At 46.4% G+C, this 9,381-nt stretch overlaps 1 protein-coding gene across 1 annotated transcript in view; it reads left to right on the top strand.

Annotated features, from left to right (window-relative positions):
- Positions 1-9,381, top strand: part of KCNH8 (potassium channel, voltage gated eag related subfamily H, member 8) — a 275,136-nt gene that overhangs the window by 264,378 nt on the left and 1,377 nt on the right. The gene's annotated exons all lie outside the window — the stretch shown is intronic.

Raw genomic sequence — 9,381 nt, 5'->3', positions numbered from 1 at the left:
GGCTGCGCGCATGTCTCAGTTCCCACCGCAGGAATGTTAAACAATGTTCTTTTTTACTATTTTAAAGCCTTCAATCAACTATTTTCTTTACCGGAATCGAATTTCTGGGAGTGTTTACTCTTTTCCCGCTCAACCGCTTGTTTCAATTTATATCTTATCACAGTTCAGGTAAGCGGCACGTTTGTTGTTATCTAGCTCGATCAAATCGGGTTTCTCATTGCTTCTTTTCACTTACTGTTGTTGCCCATCTTCAAGAGGTCGGCTGGTAGAGAGCTTAAGCCGGTAATCCGGCTCGATCGGCCGCTGCAGAGTTGCTTGGCACTTTCATTGCTTCTTTTCACTCACTGTTGTTGCCCTTCTTCAAGAGATCGGCTGATGGAAGATTTAAACCGGTATTCCGGCTCGAACGGCCACTGGAGAGTTGCTTGGCACTTGCCCTCTTCGCGGGAGGAGATCAAAGCCTGATTTAGCTTCTTCCGAAACTCAATCACACCAATCTCATACTCCCTCTTGGGCGCTGCTGCCTGCTTGTCCCCCCCCCCCTCGCTGGGGAGCGATGCGTTGGGCTAAAAACTGCCCAAACTGTCAAAAGCGGCCGTCGCTCACTTCGCACAGTTGCGAAAGTGCGTCAGTCCTCCATCTTAGCTCGACCGGAAGCCAATATTATATTTATTTTAACTTATCACATTCAATTATATACACAAAATACAACAAAAGTACACATCTTTAATTGCACATATTCATTGCTCTTTCTAAATAATTATAACATGACATCCAACTTTTATTCAAGTTTTGTATAATTTTTCCTTGCTGTAGCATAATTAATATTATCATTTTAATACATCAGAAAATATGCCATTACCTTTTAGTAGGTAATGTTTTAATTTTCTAATGATTCTCATGCTAACATATACATTTTCTATTGAATAATGTCAGAACCATCCCCAAAGCTTCTGACATTTTTCAGTAGAAAAATTACTGGTTTTAATGGAATTCAATCATCCAGAGTTCTACAGTAGTTTTATATATCATATTCCAAATATCATTTTGCCATTCTTTAGGTCCACCAGTTATGGATGAAATCTGTTCTGTTTGGTTTTGTTTTTAAGCAACTTTTGGACATTTATTTATGTAAGGTAAAGGTAAAGGTTCCCTTGCTCGAAAGCCAGTCGAATCCGACTCTAGGGTTGCAGTGCTCATCTCCATTTCAAAGCCGAACAGCCAGCGCTGTCCAAAGACGTTTCCGTGGTCATGTGGCCGGCATGACTAAACACCAAGGCGCACAGAACGCTGTTACCTTCCCACTGAAGTGGTACCTATTTATCTACTTGCAATTTCTTGCTTTCGAACTGCTAGGTTGGCAGGAGTTTATTTACGTAGCCAGGGTTAAAAATGGGCTTTATTATTTTATTACAAATATTGCCTGCCCATCTTCAGGAAGAGGTGATAGGCCAAAGTCACCTCCAGTTTTTGTAAAGACAAATGATTGCTAACATCTATTATCACATTATTTCTGTTTCTGCATTAGCAGAGTCAACCAGTTACATAGACTCCCAATGTCAGATACTTGCTGATCTTTACTGTAACAGTAATAGAGAGAAAAGGATGTTGAGAATTCATGATTCATGTATACATACATGATTCATATATAAACTTCCACAAACAACCTAGCAGAGGTTTTTTTGCTATAGTAGTATAATGGGCAAAAGTGTATATTACCTAAAGCACATTAGTCATGTATTCCCAAATGACCCCATAACTGTATGGCTTTCATAATAGCCAAATGAAAGAATTGAATGACTGGGTGATTCTGTGTATCTCTTTTCTAAAGTGAAAGCATTTCTAACACAATTGGCTGCAGTGATAAGACAAAAAGCTGCAGATATCGAAACGGCTTAAAGTCAGCATCTCATAAAAGCATGACTGACCAATCCACTGAATATGTTACAGGATGGGTAATGAACTGCCTACAAAAAATATGAAGATATAACATCTCATAAATCAAAATGAAAGGATATTGGTACAGTAGTGCAGTTTGTAATGTGATGTGGTAAGCATTAAAGATTAATACTACGGCTTGAATTCTTAGTGTTTTATTTGAAGTCCAATGAACTGGAAGAAGGATAATATTTAAAAGTACGGGAAAAGCAAATGCAAGAGCACCGAAGCAGAGGTGAAGGTGAAATAGAATTAGAGATATTTTAGGAATGGTACAGCCAAATATAAGCTAGGTTTTGCCTCTACACTGCAGCTTTCAACTTTGAATGCTAATGAGGGAAAGTTGAGTTCCCTCAACTCTCAGGAGCTTTTAAGAAGACATGGGGGGTAAATATCTAGGGCCTTAGGGCTGCCGACTCCAATCTGGAAGATTCCAGAAAATTGGGAGGTGGCTGAGAAGGGTAGCATTTTGGGGGATGAGAGGGAGCTTGGCAGGGATATGATGCCTTAGAGTCTGCCACCTGAAGCTGATTGGTAAGCCTGCAGGGTCCCCTGTTCATCCCCAGTGAGCGCACCAGTCGGCTGTTTGTACCCCAGCCTGCCTTTCTGTGTTTGCACTAGAGAAACAAAAGCCTGTGTGCACGACTTGATTTCCTTTATCTATGTGTGACGGCAGCAAATGCTGAATTTGTGGTAACGAGCAAGTTAAGCTCTACAAGTCACAATAGTTAATTGGTGACTGCTTTTTATTTAGAGAATGAAATACTTCACACTCGTTTTCTCTGTCTAATTGGCAAATGTATCCTTTGAAAACTAATGTGCAGTCACATTTTGCTCTCTAGGGATTACTTCTACCAACGTCATTTTGATGAACTGCACAAGTAATTCTACAGTCACCATTGCAGTAATCTGTCCTAAAATAAATTGAATAGCTGCTCCTGGAAGCAAAGCAAAACTCTTGTTTAACTTGGTGCCTTTGTTTTGTTTTCTGCTAGCAAGCTTTGCCCCCTCAGTCGGAATAAAGAGACAGACACCAGTGTGTATTTAACAAGGGCCACTTAATTAATTAATTAATTAATAACAACAACTACTGGCGAGGGGTTGCCAGAAATGTACTGAGGAATATGACAGGTGTCAATCTCCTGACAGCCTTCATTTCCTTCTGGGCGATGCACCTGCCCCGATCTCAAGCCACCGAAGGTAGCTTTCGACCAGCAGCATGGCATGTTCAAGAGAACCCCTGACCCACCACCCCAGAAGCTGCAAAGGCTCGCTAAGGTAGGCCGAGCCAGATTGTTCCAAGGAAGACCTTCCCGGCCTTGAGCCGCAAAGGCCCGAAAGCTGTTCCTGGAGGACCCTTAAGTTCCTTTATAACAATGTCCAGGTGCTCACCAACTACCCTGCCAAACTTAAAGTGACCATATTATTAACAACCCGACCCCCGAAACCAATATACCAACACCACCATCGTCAGTGCAAGGTAGGCAAAAACACGCCCATCCACAGGCCAAATTGATGGAGGCAAAAAATTCCTACCTGGTCCCACAAAAAGGCAACTGGTAAAACCTGCACTAAAATAGGGCGGAAGGGTGGGCCGAGCACGCCATAGGATTGTGAGGTAGGGGGCAGGAGCCAGGCCTAAATAGGCTGGCTCCGCCCCCTATCGGTGTCTTCTTCTTTCTGCCTCTCGAGGAGGCAAATCAGCCCTCCCCCGCCAGCGCAAGCTTGGCGGGGGTTGGGGCTCGCATTAGTTGATCAGGAAAAGACGTTTCACCATTGGCTTTTGTAACGACAGTTCAGTTATTTCAATGCACTTGGAGTAGTATCATTGATTGTGTGGAGGTATATAAGCAGGCTGGAGACCACAGATAGAATCAATCAACTGCTTTGATTACATATACATTTTTATATATGCTAACCATACAGTACAGTGCAATTGCCTTTTCACCCACGCACATTCCCACACAGCCTGATTGTGTTCTACTGCTGCCCACTACTAGTGCTATTTAATTGCAGAAGTATTTAATCTAAAAGTCCTACTATTTGTTTGAATAGACAAATCACTCACAACTCATATAAATCATCCATCAATGAATTCTGTGTTTCAATAAAATCCTACTCTTTGATATTCATCTATGTAGCCCTTAGTGAAGCTAAAGGCTGCTGATCAGTTTGAATCGGCAGCAAATTTACATTTACACAGTTTTTGGAAAACCCAATGCAAACAGGTACAGCTGGAATCCATGGCTGTTCGACATGAACCGAACAGACCAAGTGATTAGCTTGCATCTGATTGCAACCTTCAAATATGGTAAGTTTGACAGTTGAACGTGTTTGTAACAAACTTCACAGTATCCCTAATCTCTACAACTATACACCAATATTATGCACAGAGGTTGTTTTGAATTTTTCACCTCTGTTACTTTGACCCCAAACTCCCCATTTTGATTTTGTTTATTTGGGAGACTCACACCTCTGGTTCTTTAGTTTCATGCTGTTTTCTGGGGTTTTCCACACTGAATTGTTCTCATAAAGTGTGCACATTATGATCTTATGTTTAATTATTTATATTGTGTATATAAGTCCTATGTAAATTGCCTGTACAGATTTTAAAGCATATATAAATGCAAGCAAAACAAAACCCTAAAAACTGACAACCAAACGTGGAGAACTGAAACCACTGACAAACGATATAAACAAATGAAGCAGGGAACATTCACTCATCCCTAGCTTTGTAATCCAGTGTCAATGCAATTGTGTTGACAGGCCTTCTGAAGACTGAGCTTCCATTCAAACTATTGCTCTTTGTTTTCCATTAAAAGGATGTTCATTCTATTATATAGGACATGTAATTTTAAGAGGGAACACTGTTAATTCCTGATGACTGGGAACTTCCTAAACAAGAAAACACTGCTCCACTTATGTCAATATTGAACAGAAAATGTGCATTCATTCAAAGGCCCCTGTCTAATAGTTGTCACCACTCAGATTAAGTTTGCACAATCATTTTTGACAGGACATTTAAAGATCTGTTTTATGCTCTCATGTTACTGTTTCCCTTGCCTTTCACAGGATCCGAATCCTTCTGGGAAAGGCCTTCTTTTTATTGTTTTATTGTTTTTATTTTGTAAGCTGCCCTGGGAAGGTTCCAGGCAAGGCGGCATAAAAAAGTTCTAAATAAAATAAATTAAAAGTCTACTGGGAATGCCACAGCCTTCCATAAAGAGAAAAGTGTTATGTTGCCTTTTGTCTGCCCCTTGGTTAAGACGCTGAACTGCAGGCTGTGGAAGGTCAGTAGTTCAGCAGTTCGAGACCCGGGTGCCGCATGATGGAGTGAGCTCCCATCTCTAGTTCCAGCTCCTGCCAACCTAGCAGTTCGAAAGCAAGAAATTGCAAGTAGATAAATAGGTACCACTTCGGTGGGAAGGTAACAGCGTTCCATGCGCCTTGGTGTTTAGTCATGCCGGCCACATGACCACGGAAACATCTTCGGACAGGGCTGGCTTTTTGGCTTTGAAACGGATTTGACCGGCTTTCGAGCAAGGGAATCTTCACCTTTTACCTGCATTCTGTGGGTGGATAAGCGCATGGAGATATTGGGGAGGCATGGCACATCACTAGGGATGGGCATGAACTGGCTCACAAGCAAGTTTGTAAAGAATTTTGGCAGTTCATGAAGCAAAGTTCATGGCAGGGCAACCAGCATGAACTTTTCACGAACTTTCAAGCTATTTCTGGTGGTTCATGAATGGATACATTTCCAGATAGACTGTCTCTGCTCAATTAAAATTCTTACCAAATGTCAAAGCAACGGGAGGGGGCAGAATTCTTCAGCCTTGGAAACATCCATTGGGGCCCTCCAAAGCTCAACAGGCACTGCTGGCTGCCAGTAACAGAGTTCCCATTCTGCTGAATTAGATCAGAATGCTATACATACCCTCAGCTCAGCTCCTCAGCCTCTCCTCTGTCGGCTGTTGGCAGTTAGACAGAGAAGCATGGAATTTGTTAAAAGCAGAGCACATTCATAATTTGCTCCTGATTGTGAACACCTCTCCCCTGGATGGGTTTGGGTGCTAGGTGGAGCCAAGGGTCTGAGCCACCCTGTCTCTCTGCTTATGCCGAGTGGTGGGACTTAGCTACTGAGAGCCTAAGCCAAGCACCCAGTTTTGTACCCTCCCACCCCTCCTGATTGTGAACACCTCTGTGCCATGAGGGCGAAAGTGGATGCAAAGGGTGCTTGTCATGGGGGGAAGAAGTCCTCCAACCTTTGCATACACAGGCCGCCATCCCTGGGCACCAAACCCATCCTGCCAACTCACTGGTGTCTGGCCCTTGCAGGGAATCACCAGGGGTCTAGGAGCCTCCTTCTCCTGATCTGTTCCTGGGATTCTCCACAGAGGCAACAGAGTTGACAGCTCTGCCCAAACACCAACAGTTGCTAATGCTCTTTGGAGAGGAAGACTCTGACAGCAGTGATTCGGGGGGGGGGCATCCTCCCCTTCAACATCTCAACTCCCGTTGATGCTCCTGCCTTGAGTACACACCTCTGGGGCCCCTCCCAGCCCAGTGCCAGAAATCAGCTTCTCTCCCGACTTCTCCAGTCCTGAGTCCCCATTTCCAGCCCACAGTTCGGAAACATTTCTGCACCCTCCCCAGTGACCCCTATGTGACAGAGTGCCAGGTGTGCCACACCCATGTCTGGAGGGCCACAAACCCCCAACACTTGTCCTTCTCCATCCTCCACAGGCACCTGCAAAGGGTGTTCCCCAGTATTCTACTGCTGGAGGAAAGAGCGGAAGTCAGCTGGAAGAAAAAGAGGCCCACTCATGAGCAGGGAGAAGTGGAAGTGGAATAGGAGCCCCCCCCCCCAAGAAAGGCTCCCTGTAATTGGGTTGCCGTGCATGGGACATCAAGGCAGGCTACCCTCCAAGAGGTCATGCCCCTGGGGACACCGACAGTGCCATCCAGGAGGGCTACATGGAGAGCCCAGCCCAGGAAACAATCCTTTGCCTCATCAGTGAGATGACTGTTGTGGATGGCCAACCCTTCTTCTTCATGGAGGATGTAGCCTTCCCCAGCTGCTGCAACCACTAGCTTCCTGGTACTCTGTCCCCTTGTGGAGGACCATAAGCCGATGAGTCCTGCCCACCATGCACCACTCTGCAGTGATGATGGTCAAGGCTGAACTCTCCAGAGCACAAAGCAGAACTGTGCACATCATGGCAGACTTCTGGAGCAGCCAGCAGTATGGCTACCTCTCCCTCACTGCCCAATGGTGGCAACCAGAGGACCTCTGTTTGTACTGTCAGGGCCCAGGAGGAGACAGTCCTACCTCTGGGCTACAAGGTGGTTCTGCTCCATGTGCAGGGGATAGATGCAGACCACACGGTGCAAAACATTGCCACAGTGATACAGAGTACCTTAGGGAGAGGGTGGGCGGCAGCAACATCGTCCATAGCTACGTGTTCACAAATGCCAGCAGCAACATGCTGGCAGCGGTGAAGGCTGTGCCCCTCAAGGGCATCATCTGCCTGAAGCACATGCTTCACCTGGTCATGAAGAATGGTTTTGGAGCTGGGGAGCACTGTCAAGGCCACCCTTGAGATGCAGTCCTTGATTGAGACCTGCCAGTGCCTGGCTGTCCACCTCTCATGTAGCATCAGGTCTGCCCATCTGCTATGCTAGAGGCAGGGGGAGGGGGATGAACCTGAAAACTAGCTGATCTTGGACTTAACCACCTGCTGGAACTTCATCTATGCCATGATTGTGTTTGGTGGAGCAGAAGAGTGAGGTGCAGGATGTCACCTCCTCCATGACTGACCTGCAGGAAGAGGAGCTCAGCATCAGGTCCAGTGACTAACTGACCCTCTCCCGAATGGTGTGTCCTCAAGCACCTCCAGGACACCACCAATGGGCTCTGAGCCCATACGGCCAGCCTGGGGCAAGTCATCCCCCTGATTCAATGGCTGGACCAGGTGCTGGCCTCTGCATTGGAGCTGGCCCTGAGGGGATGGCTATTCTCCCATGAGTCAAAGCCTTGGCAGAGAGGTTGCAGGTGGCCATCACCATCAGATTGTATCCTCTCTACAAGGAAGGGGAGTACAAGGTGCCCTGCATCTGTGAACCCTGGATAAAAGGCAGCTTTGCTTTTCAGAATGCAGAGCACATGTGATGGAAGAGTGAGCTCTGCAAAGAAGTGTGGAGAGTGCAGCCAACAGATGTGGCCAGAGGGAACAGTAGATGGAAGAGTTTGTGGAGGAGGAGGACCAGGGAGAAGCCCCACTATTTGTTTGTTAGTGGTGAACTGGGAGGTCAGCAGCACTGGGGATGCCAGGTGTGCAATGGCAGAGAATTTGGCAGAGGTGATGGTGAGGGAGTACCTCACCGAGTCTCCTAAGCCAGCCTCCAGAAATCCCCTGGAGTACTGGTCATGCAAGGCTGTCATCTGGCCCAGCCTCTTGCATGTGGCCATGACTCTCCTCTCCTGCCCTCCCACCAGTGTCCAGAGTGAGTGGGTGTTCTGCCACCTGGGAGACATTCTCAGCCCCCATCACTCCCTCCTGGACCTGGCCAGGGTGGATGAGTTGGCTTTCTTCAAGGGCAACGTCCCCTGCTGACCTACCCCTCTGGACCTCACAGGGTAAGATCCAGGCCTCTTGTTCTAACCCTGAGTGTCCCCCCCATTCCTTCTCCTCCCTGGGTGATCCAGCGTGTGGCCTGTGGGTTGTGCCCTTGACGCTTGGGTGTCCAATATGCACATAACTTGGAGGGCATGTGAAGGAGCATCAGGGGGAGGTGATGTCTCTAGCTTGCCTGGAGTCCATTCTATACACTCCTGAACCTGCACCTGTCATTTCCTCAGAAAGCATTTTCCTGGGGGCACCTTTTTGGGGGGTCCATAACTCAAACTCTGTAAATTCAATCCTGAGCAAACGTGGAAGGAAAGTAGAGAAGCTGGAGATCCCCTGAGAGTTTGGTGTTTCTAGCATGCTGGGGAGGGGTCATTCTACTGTATCACAAGTATCCTTTGGCACCCAAAAGTTCATGATGGTTTGTGGTTTGTGAACTAGGGATGTCACATACTATGAACCAAACCACATTTTTCCAGTGTGTGCCTATCCCTACACACCACTGCAAAGGCTGGTTGCTTCCATATATATGGCTGGATTGTGGAGCACTGTTGGCATGCCAGTCCATGGCATTGGCAGCATTGCTGTTGTCTTCAGTGAAGTTTCTATGCCCTCAGTTCCTTGTGTTGTGTCTTTTTTCACACGGCTTGCTAGGGGAACATAGGATAGCTGTGTGTTATGCTGGAGTTACGCTAGTGTCAACAACATGCCGGAGTCTTGGGTTTAGGACTGAGCAGCCCATCTCTCCTGAGACAATTTCTTCATGGCTCAATGCAGAGAAACAGTTTCCTCTACACCCTCCTGGCCAGATCCT

Source organism: Gekko japonicus, unplaced genomic scaffold (genome assembly GCF_001447785.1).
Source record: "Gekko japonicus isolate JY-2015 unplaced genomic scaffold, Gekko_japonicus_V1.1 scaffold162, whole genome shotgun sequence".
Lineage (NCBI taxonomy): Eukaryota > Metazoa > Chordata > Lepidosauria > Squamata > Gekkonidae > Gekko > Gekko japonicus.
Note: the sequence above shows the minus strand (reverse complement) of the source record. Positions and strands in the feature narration are given on the sequence as shown.